The sequence below is a fragment of the Toxotes jaculatrix genome, chromosome 9, assembly GCF_017976425.1.
Source record: "Toxotes jaculatrix isolate fToxJac2 chromosome 9, fToxJac2.pri, whole genome shotgun sequence".
In the NCBI taxonomy this organism is placed as follows: domain Eukaryota; kingdom Metazoa; phylum Chordata; class Actinopteri; family Toxotidae; genus Toxotes; species Toxotes jaculatrix.
Window position 1 is genome coordinate 7335083 of NC_054402.1, and position 20235 is coordinate 7355317.

The window sequence follows — 20235 nt, forward strand, 5'->3', positions numbered from 1 at the left end:
TGCTCGCATTGATTTAAAAAAAAAGGCATCTGTCTGTGCAGGAGATGGGGTGCACCGTAATGCTGCACTAATGAACATTTAAATAATCCGTTATGATAAAAAAAAAAAAAAGAAAGAAAGAAAGATTTCTCTGTGTTAGCAAACACTTTTCCTACAGCTCTGTATTTCACAGTCACCGGCCGGATCCGAGGTGAGCCGCAGCTGATTGGCTCTAGGGCTAAATAAGTGACATTCTCATGATCCACTTGCACGCCGTCTCCAAGGTCCGTGGGCTCCGCCCCTCTCGGCGGTGTGGAAACAACACGCATGGTCCGTAGACGGGCAGATCATGGAGAGGCAGCAGGATCCAGAGGTCCGGATGGGCAACACCGGCATGTGAAACATGACGCTTTCCATCTCGGTACGGAAGCAGCCAGATCCCGACGGTGGCTGTGACAGGTATGTCATGGGACCGGTGTAGCATGCCATTCTAATCACCAGAAGCATAAACAGGCTGAGATGTGCGATCATGCTTCCGCGCGGTCCTAGCGCCGCCTGAACGCATGACCGCGTCACTCAGTCATACAAGTTTATCAGGGTTGACAGACGCTGCTGCACCGACGCGGTCTGTGCCGTCCAGTGGACAAGGCCGACAAGCTGTGCTATTGTACACGGGGTGTCGGCCGTCTTCTGTCGACTAAATTCGTTCAGACCTCAGTGATTTTGGTGGTTTAAAAACAGTCATGTAGCCTGAATGACGGTGGACGTGCAGCGGGGTTAACGTGCGTGTCCACACATTTCAGTTTCCATCCTCGCACTTGAATTGCGCATCCTGCACAGCAGCTCGCATTTGACTTCCCCCTCAGCAGCAGGATGTTGGATTAATGAGACATGCAGAAAAAAGCAGGAACGGTAACCTGCCTCTGAACGTCCGTGTGGTCGTTTCTACAGTTTGGGGAAGGCGAAGCCGCGTGTGGCCTCAGTGCGGTAAATTGTTGCATGAAGCGGAATCATTTAATCGCACTCGTTGCATCTCTCCGCTGTAGTACAGATGATCCAGCGCAGCAGCTGCTGCTGTATTTACACCTTGCTTTAGTGTACGACAGATCGTGTGCAGGTGACTCAACTGAAAGGCGATAGCTCGTTTGTGCAGCTGCTTTACTCAAATGACCTTATGGTGTCAAGTTTGTTGCAGCGTCACTACTGGTGCTGAACCTCCGGTGTTATCTCCCTGTCATACAGAAGCTGCTGTGTGATCATCATCCTGAGCTGATGGGTGTAGAGTTGACTGTAAACTGGTGATATTTTGTTGTGCCGTGGCAGGTGAAAGACTTGCTGCATCCGATGTTTCTCATATAACTTGACATTGAAACGTTTTTTATGCTGTCCTTTTCAAAGGTGAGCATTTATGGGCTGGATCAGTCGGTTTGTGTCCCATTTGTAAAGCTGTCTCTATAAAAGATTTTTTTTGTTTTGACAATATTTGCGGTGATTGTGTTTTCAGCATTTTGCCCTGCCAAGTGAGAAATGTACAGTGCGGTTTCTTTCTTAGTCAGCAGCTTGTATTTATGGTGAGTCCAGTATGACCTGACTGGATAAAGCCATGGTCATCCATCAAATTGATTTGGACACCAGAGAAAAGATCTGTGGCAGCACAGAACATTCTACAGGAGATTTTCAGTGATTGACCTTACAGTAACTGCAGTGAAATGTAACAGCAATGATTTGTTAAAAACTGTAGTTGTGGCATCAATTAAAGTGATACCAGCCTAATCCAGGTCCAGCTCCATCTTCACCTCCCAGCCTCCACCCACCATTCCATAACTATCAGCAGAGATGTGTATGTATTTTGCAGAAGACCTCAAACCACAGCATTCTTCAGCATTCAGCTAACGAAGCGCTGCTGGAGAGAAAGTAAACAAAAGTGGCTCGGCTAGTTGTTAAAAAGTGTAGATAGGACTCAGATATTACAGTGCTAGTTTCATACATATGCAATGTAGTTTTGGTTTTCTAATACGTTTTGTGATGTGCGATTGTTGTTGTTCTCTCAAACCGTTCTTCCACATAACGCCATGTTCAGACCAACAATAGAAGCTTCCTCATTCATAATGACGCACAGCCGTGGACCTGATGCAGAAGTCTTGTGGGGGGAAAAAAACACACACAGGGTTACTTGACAAAAAGTGTTGATCCTGGTTTAGCTTTTGCAGCAACACAGTGAATCAGTGGATTAATCCTTTTCAGTTTGATTCGTTATATTCGGTCGTTGTTTTTGTGGAGAGTTGCAAAAGGCAACAGTCAGTCTGTGGAAGGTGTTACAGAACATATGCATTACTCCAGCAGCAGCCTGAACACTTTGTCTGTGGTGGAGAACCATAGGAGGAAAAGATCCAGCAGAATGGCCTCTGTGTGCAGTGAAGTGTCCTCAGGGTGGTAACCTGAGCCCACCTGGGTGACATGCCTGCACAGAGACCTCACCCTCTGTCTATCCGTCTGTCTTTGTGTGGTCGAGTTGTAACTAGTTTAGCCCCCCGTCCCCCCGACTTGTGTCCGCGCTCTTTGACTCTGCGTCTCAGAGATCTCAAATGTTAGACCAACTTGAGTCAGTGTAGCCACGTCTGTAGCTACACATGAAAGAATGTCTACACATTCATATGGTAATTTGTTGGCTTTTTGTACAATCCATGACTTTGTTCTTCATGCGTGTACAGAAATGTACTACCAAACACAGTTGATTTCTTGAAATGCGCATAATTTAACCCTCATAAGTGCTCTTGGTGAATTATTCATTTCCATCCCACTTGCACATAGCTCTTCATTTGCAAAGTGATGCAAAGTAAATACTGAAGACAGTCGGGTGTTGTGCTTAGTTAAGTGAATAACATACTGAGCTTAGTGTGATAACACTAACACTACAGCTCCCTGATATCTACAGTACTTTATTGCTTACAGTGGTCTGGATTTTATAAAATCAGCTGGGTTTTTTTACCCATAAAGACTGTGTGTTTTTGCATGATCTTTGAGTTCTGTAACTCCTTTTAGATTTGAGTTAAATCACTTGCATCCCAGTGTTGGCTAACTTAGTCAAGCCATGTGTTTTTAAATAAATAAATAAATAAATAAAAAGAAGGAAAGAAAAATCTGCGAATAAGAAGAGGAGGTGTGTTGTGGAAATATTAAGCACAGAAGGTAGACCACAACCACAAAGTTGGAAATCTTTCCCACCAGGAAACTTAGGTCATTCTGCTAAGTGGCTGATTGTAGGCATTACAGAGAGAGTATTGAACTGAGCTAAAGCCTCGGTGCTGTGCACACAAATCTCCAGATGTGGTAGGAAAATGCTGTTTTAATTGACATTATTCTGTCCATCAGGTTTTCATCATGAAATAACCAGTAGTATATTCTACTGCAGGCCACTCAAATCCACAGTTTCCTATTTGTTGAAGATGAATAAAAGCTGTCAAATCTTTTTTTGCGCCGAAATTATTAGTTGATCAATGGATTAGTTGACTGACACAAAACTGATAACGATAGGGCAGATTATTCACTGTCCTCCTGTGTTGCGGTTGTAAAAGTACAACTTGGTTCACACTCTGTTACATAGTTCTAATATAAAAGTGGCCTTATACAAATCCTGTAATGAAGCAGCAGTACTGTGTACCAGTGTTGATGTTGCAGCTGTGATTGGTCTTCTCTGTCCAGATTCTCTTGTTGAATGCAGTCTGCACAGGCTGATTGCCAGATTTGTCTTGTGAGAATTATCTACTCTCTTTCTGCACAGGACAATAGGTTCCTTATATCAGAATGAGACAGACTTCATGTTGCAGTCATATGCAAGAAGTGATATTATCCAATTATTATTATATTTTTCAAAACATGGAAATCAGATAATCGTGTTGAGCTTTTTTTTTTTTCCTTTGTTCCCTTTCCAGCTCAAGCTGATGGATGAAGGACACTATGCTTTCCTTTCCACTTCTGTTTACATCCACGTTGTATTGACTTTCAGACAAGAGCTGGGTTTTCCCTTGTTCCTCCTGACAGGACATCTGTCTCTATTAGAGAGAACTATTGATGTGCTGCCGTATCAGTCTGTCTTCCGCCATCTTTGGACAGTTGAAAAGAGGAATCCCATTGTTCTCCACAATCAGCCACATTGTACACATGCCTCAGAGTGTAGTATCATTTTGTTCTGGATCATGTGCTGCTAAGCAGGTGATTAGCTTAATCTTTGAACCCTTCTTGAACATTTCACATGCATTTAAAAAGCCTTGCATATTTTTCTCATTTATTACCAGTTATAGTTGACTGGAAGTTGAGACGTATTTCAGCACCTGACAAAGTGTGGTCACATATGATAAATTCATGATGTGCTTACAGTCAGCACAATGTGGGGGGAAAAAAGCACCCAGATGGTTTGCCAAGATTTGATCTGAGATTCTTTCCAGAGGACAACCCCTCCAGCAGTGCTGCAGTTTGACTACGCTTCACATCATATAAAGTGAGACACACTTTGGTTGTGTTCCACTGACCCAAAGTACTTCCACACTTAAAGCCTATAGCAGTAACTTCTGCAGAGGCGTTTTTGTATGATTGTCAGTTTGACTTCCAAACATAATGAAGACAGGGGCTTTTCCCATGAATTATTGCAAGCCCAAATTCACACTCACATCAAAGTCAAAATGAATAACTCTGTACTGTGGCTTGCGCCTTAGAAACAAGCAAACAAGTGATCCTCACAAATTAAGTCAACTCGCCTGCACCGTTGAGTATTGACATGAGCTTCAAAGCCTCCTTTGAGGTTGTGGTAGCCTCGGAAAAGTGATTTCTGAAAAGATTCTGTTTCATTTCCAGTGGGCTACTATTCCAAAGCGAGAAGACGGTGTGTGTGTGTGTGTGTATGTGCAGACTAGTGGATGGTATTCAGCAGCACTCTAATACTGGCTCTCAACAATGGTCATGGGGTTTGGAAAGACATGACAGATGAGCATTAAAAGGCCTCATCAAAGCTCTGTTCCTCCTCCTATTTCTGAGCTGTGAGCAGAAACGTATGACCGGCTGTCAGAATTACACATGGTGAAGATCATTAGCTTCACATGGCTGATAGAGCCTTGTGGTTTTGGATGAATAATAGATACTAAGTGCACTAAACTGCTGAGGCTATGAGTCCCTTTGGGGAGGCTGGAGTTAGACTAGCTTACCACACCATCAATCATAAACAAGAACTTTTCAAGCATTTTTGTTTGCTTGAGGTTGATTCTGATGTGGAATGTGTTTTTAAGTGGCAGATCCTGGGTCTAAATTTGAACCTCTCTCAGTAAAGATTTATGATCTCTATTTGTCAAGGTTAAAACTAGGCTAAATTTTATAGGAAAGTTTGTAAGATGTCTAGGTTATAGTCGCATAACAGTCTCACCTTATTAAATTACTGTTTTAGTGTAAGGCATGTTCTAACTACATATTGAAATATATATAAATTAATTTAAAAAATGATTGACAAAGTTAATCACATTAACATCTGATAGAAAATGTAAAATTTTTGATGACTGCTTAATCGTTTTAAACTGATTTAGATTTGGTGTTTTTGCTTGTGAGTTGGAAAAAACAAGTGTCAACTGATTAATCAATAAGAAAATCATTGTTAGTTTCAGCCTTATCTGAAATGCAGTTGAAGCAGTGGATATGTGATTATCCTTTCAACCAAATGTAATGCAATTTTATTTGTCTACAAGCCTTTTGGCCTGTATATCAGTGCTTACTCTGCCATAGTTGTGGATCATGCAGTTCACAAATTTCTATAGGCCAAACTATGGTCACTTTGCTTTGTATAACCAGATCAGTATGTAGTTGACCCTCCCCAGCAGCTTGTTAAATGCAGACCACTGCACTTGAAAATGCTCCAAGCATCTTAAAATAACTAATATTTGAGAGCCACCTATGCTGTATAGGTTCAGTTCTGACCGGTCAATTCCAGCTCTTTCTCTGCATTCTAAATTATTTCCCTCTCTATACCAGTGTCTTTGATGTCGACTCTTGAGAGGCATCTCGCTGCTGGAGACCACTGGATCCTCCACTAATGATCTCTACCCGAGCTGGGGTTACTGCTTTTATGTCTTGCATAACAGTTGGATTTTTCTCTTTAGATATCAGTTGTACATGGTGTACTTTTTCAGTACAATAGATCATCTGTCTCCTCAATAGATGCATCTATTGAGGAGACAGATGTTGTTGTACAGCTTTATGCTGAATCAAATGCTGCATAGAGCCAACCCCTTGTTTAATAGTAAAATCAGCTTCAACGTGATGTATGCACAGTTTATATTTATAGACCGGTAGCTTTGTGTACAGTTCTGAGAGTAAAGTTTGACAACAAAGTTACTGAATCTGCATTTTGAAATTTTCAAATTGTGGGTAATACTCATCCCCTGTATGTTAATTGACAGTTTCACTGGTGTGAGACAAGAAAGCATCTTGGTTTTTGTAATTCAAACTTGTTGCTGACACACACCAGTGGTTTTATCACACTGGACTAGTGTCATAGCATTTTCATACTGTGGTGCACATTGTCAGGCATTACATTTACATACTCAGGGAAAGTCATGATACTCTCGCCCAATGGTTCTTCTGTTATAAGTCTGCCTTCACCTCATGTATTGAAATTAGCTTTGTGGATGTCTTTACTTTGATCATTAGGTGCTGTTGACTGTGTCCCTGAGTATCACATTAATTCATTATTTAGTGGAGACTTCAGCATAACACCTACATTACCTTGAATGATGTGTCGTCCTGTGGTCCATTCAGAATTGGTATAATAAAGCAGTGTGTAGTCAATTATTAACTGGCCTTTATTCGAAGCTGTTGTCCGGAGCAGTGCTGTGATTTAGCTTTCTAGGCATATAACATATTAGGCTCCTTTGCCTTGAGAAAGTGTTTTCCCCCACATTTTGTGGCATTAACAATCTCACTTCAGAGCAGAAATACACACAAATGATCAGGGAAAAAAATGTTCATCGTCAAAGTATTCAGTCTTTGCACTGACACTCAAAACTCAAAACTTTTGGGGAAACCAATCACCTTGTGGCTGAATGAGGCTATTTCTGTTGAAGGCAAAGCACAGCTCATCACCTGTCAAACGCCGTCCCTGCTGTGAAGCTTGGTGGAAGCAGATTCAGCTGTTTTACTGGCAGGAGTCGGACACATGCAAATATAAAGGGGAAATAAGTGAAGCTACACTTGATTTGCTTTGGTAAACTGGAACTACTTTAAAGTAACTGAAATTGAAGCTTCCTGACTAACTTAAGCCAGCTTAAGCAAATGTTAACTAAGATATTTCAGTGTTTCGTTTTTAGAAGGTTTTATAAAACATGCTTTCACTTTATTATATCTTTAGTATCTTGTAAAGTAAATCTCTGTTATCCTTTTGCTGTTTCAAACATTTAAAAACAATGTATTGGATAATGGTAATGGTAATAGATTTAGTTTTTTTTTTTTTTTTTTGAGGTAAACCAGATTGTTGTAGTTTTTGTGAAGAGTCACATTTAGCGAACTTACTTCATATCCTGGGAAATGGATTGCTGTCATTCCACCGCCTTCAGCTGTTTTGTTTTTTTCTGGAAGTGATTGGCAGTGATTGCAGTTGGTTGTGACACCTGGACAGCATCAGCAGTCTGAAGTGTTGCTGTGGATCTGTAACCGTAGTCTCACCTGCCAAATTGCTCCTGCGGTATTGAATGGCCTGTCAATGTATTGGATGTCCAACTCAATCAGGACGTAAATTGAGTGAGGATAGCACTGGCTGTAATAGCCTGGTGCCGGTGATGAGAAAGCAGAGTGTTTTGTTTAGCTGAGCTCCATGCAAGCAATCTACATTTCTAAAATGCCTGTGGTAGGCGCAGACGTGGATTCAGCATTAGTCCACATTCACTGATAGACACATTTATTGCACTGCTGCCTGATCCAGGATTTTTTTGGACAAGGAGACGAGCAGATAAGGAGATCTCATCTCATGGAACATAAACGTTTAGTTAAAAATTTACACCTATGAGTGGTACAGAAGTCACTTTAGGTTAACATTTGGTTGTTAGTTACTGCTGTTAAAACACACACAATCCATTAATCAGTGGGTTTTTTCTACACTTTTAAGTAGATTGTCAGTCTAAATAATAATCTCTTGACATCATCTGTCAAGCTCAAACTGAATCATGTGCTTCCAAATCTTTTGCTGTCATTGGATCACGTCCCAACGAACTGTTTCACTAATTGAAAAGACGAAATTAGCAGAAATTGTTTGTTTTGAATGAATGTTGAATGTTTTGTGTCTGGAATTGGTAGCAATCACGGCACAAAAACGCAAAGAAAAATCTGTTAACCTGACCGATTACCTGTGTGAAATTGAGCTCAGAGAGCTGATAAGAACATAGGTTATTATGTCTGGTTGCCTCTGCAGACCGGACATTCCTGTCTTTACTATGAAACCCCAGTGGTTTAGTTTAATATCAGGGTCACAACCTTGGCAGGACATGAAGTTACATTGAGAGGAAGCCAGCCTGACCACAGTGCTGAGTGCTTTTTTATTTTGGTCATAGTCATCACAAAGTCTAGACATGGCAATTCACTCCTCCAATCTCTGGACTCCTTTCAGACAGACTAAGCTCAGTGCTCCCTCTGTCTCTCCTCTGTGTGGTTGTCGGGGTGTGTACACCCTTGACTCGCTCGGGGCATGTTTCACTGTTCGGTGTGTATGCAAATCTGCCTTTGGAACACATGATGCAGGCTGCAGCTTAACAGACGTCTTTATGCCCTCACTTCTCCGTCCTCCCCTTCGTCTCTCCCCCTGTTCACTCTGCCGGTTCCATCATCTCAAAATGAATCTGGCACTGCTGTCACTGCTGACGTGATAGCCACACGACATCACTGGTGCTATGACAACAGCAAGCCCAGCCTTTCTCTCATTCACAGGTCCATTTTGGGCTGCCGCTGAATGTTCCAAATTATGCACCGCAGCACATTACGACTGCGACCTTTCAGACCTTGTTGCCTTTGAGGCGAAGAGAAATTTGTTTCACTTTCCAGAATCCGGCTATTACAATTCCTTCTCTTTAAACCACAGAGAGAGGAGATGAAGGCAAGATTATTTTCTAAGCCAAAATATGAGGTGAAGTTTATGTTTAAGCTTATGAAATTGTTGATAGATTGTTGTTGATCTTATCATTTTTTTGTGCAATAAAAAGGCTGCAACATTTAGTGTAAACATGATGCTTCTCATAGGGGAGTGGAGGGGCAATTACAGAGGAGCAGAGGGAGGGAACACATTCCTGCTGGCAGTAGGTTTGTAGTTTAGGGGGATGGAATTATAGAACGAAGGAGGGAGCAAGGAGGGAGGGAGGGAGCGAAGAGTGTGAAAGAGTCAGCAGGAGGAGGAGGGGGGATTTACAAACAGTCACTCCCCCTCCCTCCCTCAGTTCTTCAACTCATCCTTGCATATAGGAGTCAGTCTGCTGTGGACTTGCAGGAGAAGTATCAATAATCCCCTCATGTGGAGCTTGAAATTTCCCCCTTAGTGATGTGTGGGATTTCTCGTGGCTGCTGAGGGGGAAAAAAAAGCAGAAGTGACACTTCCTGGTAGCACACAGTAAGGTAAGTCATTGTATTTGCTCCTGTGTGTTAGTGTATTTTGCTGTTTGTTAGCAAGATACAAGGGACAAATGGCTCTCCAGTCTCAAATCTCCCACTTTCCAGAAGAGGTGCTAAATAACACCAGTTCTAGTCACACACACTGAATCTATGTGTGTCTGTGAGCATAGGTTTCAGTGTATTTCAGAGTGTACTTAAATTTGTCAGATGCAGCCAAAGCTCTTGTAAATCATGGTTTGGCCTTTGGGGTTTGCATTTTCAGGATTTATCATCTCTAGATGTGGTTTTCTCATTAGTTTGCATCAGTGTTTGCTTTTCCATTCTCTCATCTTAGAAATGGATGCATTTTGTGTGTTGTAAGCATATGCTGGGGTCTTCACAGCCTGTGTTTAGGGTGGGGTTCCCACCTCATGTTTGTACCTGTAGCACTCTTGTGTGGGGCACAAGTTTACCTACAACTGCGTGCAGCCAGCCATTGTGTTGCTCTCCATTCAGTGCCAGACACAAACAATACAGCTTGTGTCTATGTCGTTGTAATGACAAAGCAGCGGTGGTGGTGCTAGCGGGTTTGTGATGCTGAGAAAGAGAGATGATGAATTGCAAATGCGAGAGATGGTCAAAGTCAAGGAGAATTCCCAGGGCGCATCCTGAAGGGGGGCTGGAGGACTTTATGATGTGTGAGTTCATTTAAAATCCCAGCTTTGTGTTTGAAAGCCCCTTGTGTGACTCCTGCGGTGAGGAGAGGGGTGAGAATTGGTCATCTGGTGTCATAGTTATGGAAATGTATTGACCGTTCGAGGCTTAGCAGGACAGGAGGTCAGGCACCAGCTTTCAGGCTTGTGAGTCCTGACAATGCCCCTGTTATGACTGGAGGAAAGCAAGCTTTAAACACAAACTCTGAGTTCTTTTTAAAAACTTCATATTAAAACACATGCGATTGGACCCTTGTCATCTGTCTTAATTTGACCTAACAAAATTATTCTCCTCCGAGGAAGATAATTGTAATCACAGATTGGTTTGCACGGTCGTGTGTCATAAGCTGCACTTAATTGAAAGGCGCAGTGTACGATAGAACAAAGGCTATATTGTAGGCTGCAGAGTTCATCTGAGATCAGGTGCTCTTTCAGATGCTTATCTTATTATAAAATTTAAACTTCATATGGAGCAGAATTCAGCATGACAGCACATGCAGCTCCATAATAAGGTTTTTCTAGTCACTCTCTTTGAGACCGCAACATTCATGCCAATGTACTTTTTTTTATTAATTTTTTTTTGCATTTTGTTCTGGCTTGTACTCGTATTAATTTTCGTTTGTATCATATGTTGAGTTGCCAACTCCTGCAGTTACTTTAATGTAGCAAAAAGCTTAAGAAACACTCCTGACTGTGATAGATGAGAGGAACTGGTTAGTATCTCTATCTATCTATCTATCTATCTATCTATCTATCTATCTATCTATCTATCTATCTATCTATCTATCTATCTATCTATCTATCTATCTATCTATCTCTCTCTCTCTCTCTCTCTCTCTCTCTCTCTCTCTCTCTCTCTCTCTCTCTACCACCCAGGACACTAGAGCTTTACAAAGTGGTTGATTCTCTGCAGTGTAAAAGCCAGTAGTCCTAAATACACTAGAATTAATTATCTTTATTTGTTTTACAAATTACATGTGTATACCTATGTTTTAAGTCAATTACCAATGTGCAAGCTGTTTTGCTGTAGGTACATGCAAATTAGTTTCCATTTGTTCCCTGTTCCAAACACGTGACGCTGCATAAGCTTCTGCTGCCACTGGTTTTCTATGCTGACAGTCAAAAATCAGCAAATGCAGTCTTAACTTTATAATTTTGAGGTATTTTCCTTTATTTGCTGCTTTAAAAGTAGAGATGCGCCAGGAAACATGGGGAGGTAGTGACAGAAACATAGTATAAATATCATGTGATCATCACGGTTGCATGAGCTACCATGATGCACCTTTGCAAGTTTGACTAAACTTTTGGTTCCCACTCAGCTTTGTGGAAGTACAGGGTATCAGCTGTCAAGAAGTGTAACTAAACTGCAGCAAAATAATCCTTTTGTACTACACAGGGACACATATTTGACAGCAAGCTGTACATGGAGCTGTAGCCATTTTAATGAGACCAGATATGGTTTGTGTTTTGTTGTTGAAGGCTTTGTGGTTATGTGACTCTCCCTCTATCTGTCTGGTCATTTTATTAGCTGTGCTAATGAAATGCTTTCTCTAAATTTTGTTCAGTGTTTTGTCTTATGAAAGAACCAGTGGCTTTAACGTTCTTACATTACAGCCATATAAAGGTGTTTGGATGAAAACTTGGTGATAATTGACCATATAGCAGTTCCAGCAGCACATCAGCATGAATAATTATATTGCCAATTATAAAGGAGTGATGTGTTTTGCAGCTGAAATTATGCTTTACCTTTACTGTATGCTGACATTTAACTTAATTAAATGGTCCTGCACCACAGTAGCATAGAGTATCTTTTCTACATAGACATGTCCTCTCCTCTTTGAACATAACTTGTTCAAAGGTATGTTTTACTAGCAGGTTTCAAAACCTGGTAAATGGGTGAAGGTACTGGACTCCAGCTGAAATGTGAGTTTCTAAGTGACTTTTTACCACAGGGCAATAAAAGAGGCCTTTACTGGAAACTGTGATCAGGACCACTTGAAGGAAGCAGATACATTTTCTACCCAGCTTTGTGTAGTCATGTGTGTCAGGATCCAGCTCGGCTCTGCTTCAGTGCACAATGCAATACAGCAGCAAGCTGGGAGCTCCAGGGGTGTTATGGTTGAGGTGGTGCTCAGGGATGACTCCTCAATGGGCTTGGTCCAGAGAGATTTAGATCTCCTTAGCACATGTAATAGACACATTTTGAGTAACTGATGGAAGAACAAAGTAGCTCAAGGGGGTACACGCTTTATTTTTGAGAACTTTATTTGGAAACGTGTTCTTACTTCCAGGGTGAGTTTAGAGAAACAAAGATGCTGTCTCATCGCATCATGTGTCTCTCTTTTTCTCCCTTCCTTAGTATCTTTTTGCAACATAACCAACATAACTGAAAATGTGTGTTCCCTCCACATTAATATTGGAATCAAAATGATGAAAATGAGCCTTGACGTTGACCCAGATGTGTTTTTGGGTGGAGTTTGGATTGTGTGTCCGTACTTGTGGTGCTACATAAAAAGGAGCACACTCAAACTGAAGCCATGCTTGGTATTCCCACTCACTGACCTGGAAGCAAATGATTGCCTCTGTGGAAGAAGACCCTGAGTGAACCAGATTAGAAAACACATTTCCAATGCAGGGTTGCAGCTCCTCTGTGTCCTTGTGTTTATTCTGCTGCCAGCAAATGGACAGTCAGGCAAAGACAAGTCAGCTGCCATACTGAGATTGGGAGGTGAATAGCTCACCCAGCAGTGCACTGGCTTCTGCTCTGAAGGCATCAACAACCATTCAGTGCTGTTTTTGTGCTATTGCTAGCTTACTGAATAAGAGCAGGGCATTCGATTACATTTGAATTTTATACAATGCAAAGATTGCAAAGCCAGCTGGGCTTAGTGGAAGTGCAGTGAACAAGGCTGAACCCTTCATTCCATCAGATTTACAAAATATATTTGATCACAGAGGAAACTTCTTACATTTTTTTTTCCATCTCCTACTGATATGAAATCTTACTATTGCAATATATTGTCCCAAAGTTTCAGTTACCCATATTTTCCCATGATCTCAGTGCTCAATAAGACATGGCAGTTGTGGGAGAAGATACATTACCAAATATGAATATATCGTATATCACTTTTAGTTGTTTCCACCAATATCTAATTTCAGCTTTCGGCTGTTTTACTTATACACAATCTGTGCCAGTGCTCAGAAGATGATATTCCCTGGTGCATGCACCAATTTGCTATCGCAACAGAAACCCTGCTCAACACCACATGATATTTGGTAACCAGTGGGTCCTAGCATTGATACCGTTGATCACAAATCATAAAACTGTCAAGCACATTTGCTGCTTGAGTTAGGGGGAATTGTTGGGTGTGATTGGAGTCAGGCTGTGGAGGAGTGAATTGTAAGTCTGGAATGTGAAGCATGTAAAGACAGACTAGTGTTGATGCTCCGTGTAGCCAGGGGAGACCTTTTCACTAACGGTGACAGTTACAGGCTATGAGAAGGTCAGCTTGTTAAAGTCTCTGGTGATTGTGGTTGTGATATTTTTTCAAAGTGGCTGCAGCCTTTTTCATTACACAAAGCATTTTTATTCTCTATCCAGATGAAATTCCATCACAAACTGTACTGAGCTTGAAGTCTTGTGTGGTCCTGCTGTCACTGGCAAACATTTCTTCATCGTCTGATTAAGTTTCACATCATAGAGAGTTAAGTTTGAGTGACTTTTCAAAGGATTTACTTTTATACTTTTGCTTGCATCCAAATCAGCTTAAATGACTACAAAGCCTAGATTTACAGATATCTAACAGTAGATTTACATATCTAAAAGCAGTTGCGACCAGAATTAAAGAAAGTAGGGTAAAATGATCACTGACGCTCTGACACAGTGTACTACATAATTACGACAGATGTTGAGAAAATGAGCAGTGTAGCTATGATTGATATAGAGAGGGGAAGTTTAAGCAAGATGACAGAAGAAAATGAAGGTTCATTTTCTTAGGACACCGCTTTAATTAAGATACTGCTCAGTAGAGCTCCTTTATTCTGACAAATCCAAAATCATCAATAAGAGGACCTTACATTTATCTGACACACTAATGAGGATTAATTGGTGGCTCAGCCGCAAGTTTCAAACAGTCAGTTGTACTTTAATATGAGCAAGTAATAATTTGTCTGTGTGGTAAAACCAAAAACATGTACACTTTGAAATGCTATAATAATTTCAAGTGGCAAATCGTAGATTGCAGTTTTAACAGAAATCTCAAGAAAGCACAGTTTCCTTCCCCTGCAGAACTGTAGTCAGAGGAATCACCAAAACCACAACCTGTATCCAACCCCCCTCCCTTTGTCTTAACAGTGGTCTGTGGCTCATGTATACCTGCAATTAACAGCTGCTCAAGGACTTCAAAGGTTGTCAATGAGGAGCTAAAGAGCCATAAGGAGGATGTGGTCTGATAGCACCTTGGTTGTGACCCTGTGGACAAGCAAATTGCAGGCATTGATGATAAAGATGAAAGGACTCTGGCACAAAATGACACCACAACATCTTCTTCAGTCAGTGTGGAAAACTATAGAAAATCAGTATTAGCTCTCACCACTGCATCTAATTACATACATTTGTAAGATTTTATTTATTGTTATATTAGTTCTAATTTGGCACACCAGGAATTTTTTACCAGTGACCACAGAGGTTTATAAAGTATTCTCAAACTTCTGGAGTGGACAAAAGATTTAATAAACCAACAAGACCTGCGGCATCTGCTGTACACAAACCTCTTACAGCTTAAAGCACCAGCAGAAGCTTTGACCTCTGCACACAATGGTGCCCTAGAGAAAACACTCCAGGGACAAAGGTGTCACCAGGCTAAACACCAGCTGCTGCTCAGCTGCAGGGTCCAAAATTCAAACCTGCAGATTTATTGCAAAAGGCTTATTGTTTTTTAACTCTGTTATCACCTTATTTAGACACTTGCTTACCAAATTTGGATAAGCATGCAAAAAATTGTTTTTGACTTGTTTATTTGGAGCAACAGTGCAGTACCAGCAAGTGCCAGTGCCAACAGTTAAATAAATGTGGTTACAGTGGTTAAATCTGTATGTGCTTCACACAGCTGTTCTTTAGTTAAATAAATGGTTTGATGAGGGCAAACAGGGCAACTGTCTCTTTGCAGAGGTAACTTGGTTTTTCCACCATCTTGGGACAAAACCTACTTGGCTGCTCAGAAAATCTCAAATAATACCCACATCACTTTTGAATAATGTAAATTAGGGTATTAACTCACTAAACTCTTCCACCATATTAGCTGTTACAAACAATAGATGTCCTACTTAGCCTGGTGTGCAGCATTCACAGGCAAAAAGCACCAGTTTGCAATCTACCAATCTACCTTTGTACTCAAAATTCAGTCAGTATCTACCTACGGTATTTGCTTCACCACTGGTTGATGCTGTCTTGCCAGGTCTCACACCAACTGTACTGTCAGCTATTATTCTGCTTGATATGTCCTGGCATCCATCTAAAGGCTGCTTTTCTACTTTAACAACACACAACCACCTGAGCCTCTCATGATGGGGCCAGGCAGGTCTCACACACAGCAGCATTTGCCGCTGTCCTCAGAAACATGCAATCAATTCTGCAGAAAATACAAATGACTAGGTGGGTGGCTTAGTGTCGTTTGTTGTTGAAACATGCTGTTCAGAATATTTTTGTTGTTCAGAATATTTTGTCCTATGTTGCTTCATCTGCTACTTTATAAATGCAATTGTTGTGGCCAGAGGTGCTGTTGTAAATGGCAGTTTTTCCAATCCTCTTTATTTTCTGCAGATATGTTTTGAGCTAGGCTGTGTAAATCTTGGCTAGATGAGCCAAAATGTTGGCTAGCCCATTGCTTCATGATACATTCAGTGCCACAACTTGGCATAAAGCTATTCCAAGACAAGTCAAGCTGCTTTCATTGTCACTGAAAGTCCCCTTTTCCAGCTGTTTGCTATTCAGAGTTTCTAGGGCTACAAGACCCAAGTCAGAAAAATACTCTTTGGCTACATGGCAGTGGTATATAGTTTTCATTTGAGCTATTAAGTGAAGGCTGGAGGAAGTATTTGTTTTGTTCGTCAACATCCCAAATAAATGCTACTCTGGTACGGATGTTTCTCACAGGCATGAAACATTTGAAAGAGGATGCAAGCTTTGCTGATGCTAAATTCCCCCCCGGCCTAATAGAATCTTAAATACAGTTGAGCACACTCGGGAGCAGAGAATGAGTCATGAGAACAAGAGTTTGCTGTTTGGTACTTCCATTTGCACAGAAGCATATGACTCTATATCAGCAGGGAAATGTGAGCTGTCTTGAGTGCAGTCTTTCAGTGGTAAACCCCCCTCCTCCTCCGTGCAACTACCTGTGTTATTATCTCTAGAGACTGGAGTGTTCAGATTACAGGGTTTTGTGTTGGAGCTTGTAACTAGTCGGCCCAGTGCATTCTTGCCTTTCACCAGTGTAGTTAGGCTAAATAACAGGATTGTGTGTGCAAGAGTCAGAGTGAGATATAGAGTCAAAATCAGATTGCACCAAAGTTGAGTTCAGTTTGTTTGTATCTTCTGTCACATTATATATCTGACTTCAGCGGGTCATGCAACTAAGGTATTTCTGTTGTCTTCAGATTTGTCTGATGTAATTTTTTATTTTTTATTTTTTCACACGAAGCACATAAGTATAGGAGCGTGTGACCAGGTGTTTGACACTGTCAGTAGGTTCTACCTTGTTTTAAAAGTCCAAAACTCAGATTTTGGCCACGGTACAAGAATTTTCATCGCTTCCTGAAATGATACAAACAACTTGACATTTTTGTCCTTAGGGGTCTAAAGGAGAAGAAGAGCAGGTGGGACTTGTTGGTGGAGCAGTTTTCCCTTGTTCCTGTTCTGACAGGCTCAAGTATTTGTCAAATATAAGCTGTTTTTTTTAAGTGGTCTTTAATAACAAAAGGACCTTAAATCTACCTGTCACATATTTCAGGAATGACAAAATCTCGCAAAACACATGGAATGGAAATATGAACATGACTCCACCAAAACAGTCTCAGATATCATCAGAATTGTTGTGGAATAGTGTGGCTCTGGCATAAATCAAAATGTGTGGCATTTATGTTCCAACGCTGTCATGCAGATGTTAAAGATGAGTTCTAGATAGTATTCTGTGAAGTCTTTCTCACCATAAATTCAAACTTTGTCCACTGAGAATAGAACAAAACCTGAAACCCCTTTATGTTTAAATAACATTTTTCCCTTTCCAGATTGTAAAATTGAGAGAAAAGAAGAAATATCACCCCGACTCTCACAGTAACTAATGATTTTATAAGCCTGCATCTGATACTGTGACTGATGGGGTATATGACGAATCTAATCTCTCAGAATTCTGAGTCAAGACAAGTCACCATTTCTTATGTAGTATGAAATAATATTTTCCCGACATTTAGCATTTACTGTGTAATAAGCCCAGGTATGACAACACGATGAAAGTGCTATACTCCATTTGTCTTGACACGAGAACTGGATTTTATGGATTTTATGAATTGGATGTTTGCCCATCAGCTACTCACTTAAAAGCAGCTTGATGTTTTTCATGTTCTGACTGTTTACAACTTCCCCAAGTGGTATTAGCTCTTGTGAATTTCTGTGCTTTTCCCTGAAGCTGTTGTGTTGCTGATCTTGAGTCACAATAAAACTATTCTTCTTCTTCTAGTCTGTGGGTGGCTGGAATCTCCTGTGGTCATGTATTTCATTAAGGGCTTGTAACAGATGAATCCTCCGAGTCCTGCTGTCCTGTGCTCTCATGCAGCCCACTTAAAACAAGAGGTGACCCACTTACTTGGGTCCTCACTCCGTCACACTGCCAAATTACAAGCAGCATTTTCCACTCTAATTGTTGATTTCTGTTTATTTATGTATTTGTGTATGAACGACAGCACAGTGACAGGGGCACTATCTTTGTAACGTGTGTTAGCAGGCATTTCTAGAATAACCCACTGGGTGTTCCTGGGGATTTGGGGATTTGGGGCTTTAGAACATCTTTTCCAGCCCTGGCATTTCTTCCTCATGTATTAATAAAGAGCTGATGATGGATTCTGTGCACCAGCAGCATTGCAGCTTTAGAGAACATATTGTTAGGAAATTGAGGCCATTTCAACTTTGCATTCACAGTCACCCTGACCTATCCCGTAAGATACCTTGATGAACTTTGGAAATTCCTTTTCCCCTCAATGATGGCAAGCTGTCCAGGCCTAGAGGCACCCAATCAGGATGCTACGCCCACTGTACTTCACCTTTTGGGATGATGTTTTCATGTTGGTATGCAGTACCCTTTTTACGCCCTGTGTAGTGCTGTGTTCTTCCCAAACATTCCAACCTTAGTTTTATCAGACCACAGAACATTTTCCCAGTAGCAGTGAAGTGTCAAGGTGCTCTTTGATGTCTCTGAGGTGCCTCCGTTGTGTCCTGCCATAGACACTATGCACCATGATTTAAGTGAGACTTGTAAACAGAGCTGTTAACCAGCTCCAATGATTCCTTTAAGTCTTAAGCTGTTACTATGGACTTCTTTTTTTACCTCATTGAGTGCTCTTAGTTGTACCTTTGGAGTCGTCTTGACCACTTCTAGGAGCCACAGAGCTAAATCATCTCAAATCGACCTACACCTCCAAACTCGTTTCACTGGTTGGACACCAGGTTTTCTAACTCCTGACTCCAGTTAGCTTTTGTTGACGTCATTAGCTGAGGGGCTCACATACTTTTTCCAACCTACACTGTGAATGTCTGAATAATGTTTTCACTATGGACAAGAACAATGCAATGACTTGTGTGTTATTAGTTAAAATAGATTGTTTTTGTTCATTGTCGTGACGTGGATATAAATCTGACCATACTTTGAGACAGGTTTTTACATAAATGCAGTTAATTCCTAAGGGTTCACTTACATTTCGTTGCCACCTTAAATCTTATTCATTTGTGCATTTTTATTTTTGTCTCCAGATCAGCCTCTTAACTATCTGTGTTCTTCTATCTTAAAAGCTGCGGTGGAAATCCTTATGTCCAGAGGGAATCAGTGTTCTGTTATCTCTTTGAAAGAGGCAAAAGTAGCTTGCTGATTCATCAGGGATCCTACTACAAAAACCTTTTTACTGTAAAAAGGAGTTGTTCACTCCTTTTATGAGTTCAAGCTAATAATGTTCTTGTGGCAGACACAACAAGGAGCTGTTTGTGTAGCTTTGATTTAGATCTGTCGTCCCTGTGAATGTGCTGATTTGATAATGGCTGAGTGGACCTGCACATGTTGGATCCCTATTTTGGCTTTGCTCTCATGTGAGTTTGAGCATAATTTGATTTTTGTACACATCTTTCCTCCTCTCTTGTCAAATTAGTTTTGAATTTTTCTGAGACATTGATGCTGCCTTTTTTTTTTTAATCTAAATGGGTCTACCATTGTGAGAGAAAGGTAAAGGACAGTGCTGTGTAGTCGCACTTAATAGGAGGCTTTGTTGCACTGACAGTGTTACAGAAACAACCAAAACTTTAAGTTTTGAAATACCTTTGTTCGTTTTGGCATATTGGGTAACCAGCTGGTTCACATATTTCAGGCCTGAACAAATGAAGTTGTACTGTAAAATTCAAGGTCATTCCACAGTGGGTTGCCTTAACTGCACCAGCTGAGGAAATCCACATCTTCTGCTACTTAAGCCCCTCATCTCTGCTTGAAACAGTCTAATTAATTTCTGGCCAATTTCACATCATATTAACATTGAAACCACTGAGAAAATTAGCCAGTACAGCAACATATTAAAGCTCCCCTATAAATAGCTGAAACTCCATCCACAAATACCGACCATTAGACTCGTGAAAAAGATGCTTGTATGCCTTTATTTTATTGTATTTACAGTTTTGTGAGGC

General features: G+C 40.9%; 1 protein-coding gene across 1 annotated transcript in view; it reads left to right on the forward strand.

Moving 5' to 3' along the window:
• The first annotated feature begins 126 nt into the window (after positions 1 to 126).
• The window catches only part of tiam1b (TIAM Rac1 associated GEF 1b), a 44796-nt gene continuing 24687 nt past the window's right edge, over positions 127 to 20235 (forward strand). The window contains exon 1 of the mRNA XM_041046995.1: positions 127 to 438. The gene's annotated coding sequence lies outside the window, so the exon portion shown is untranslated. The remainder of the gene's footprint in view (positions 439 to 20235) is intronic.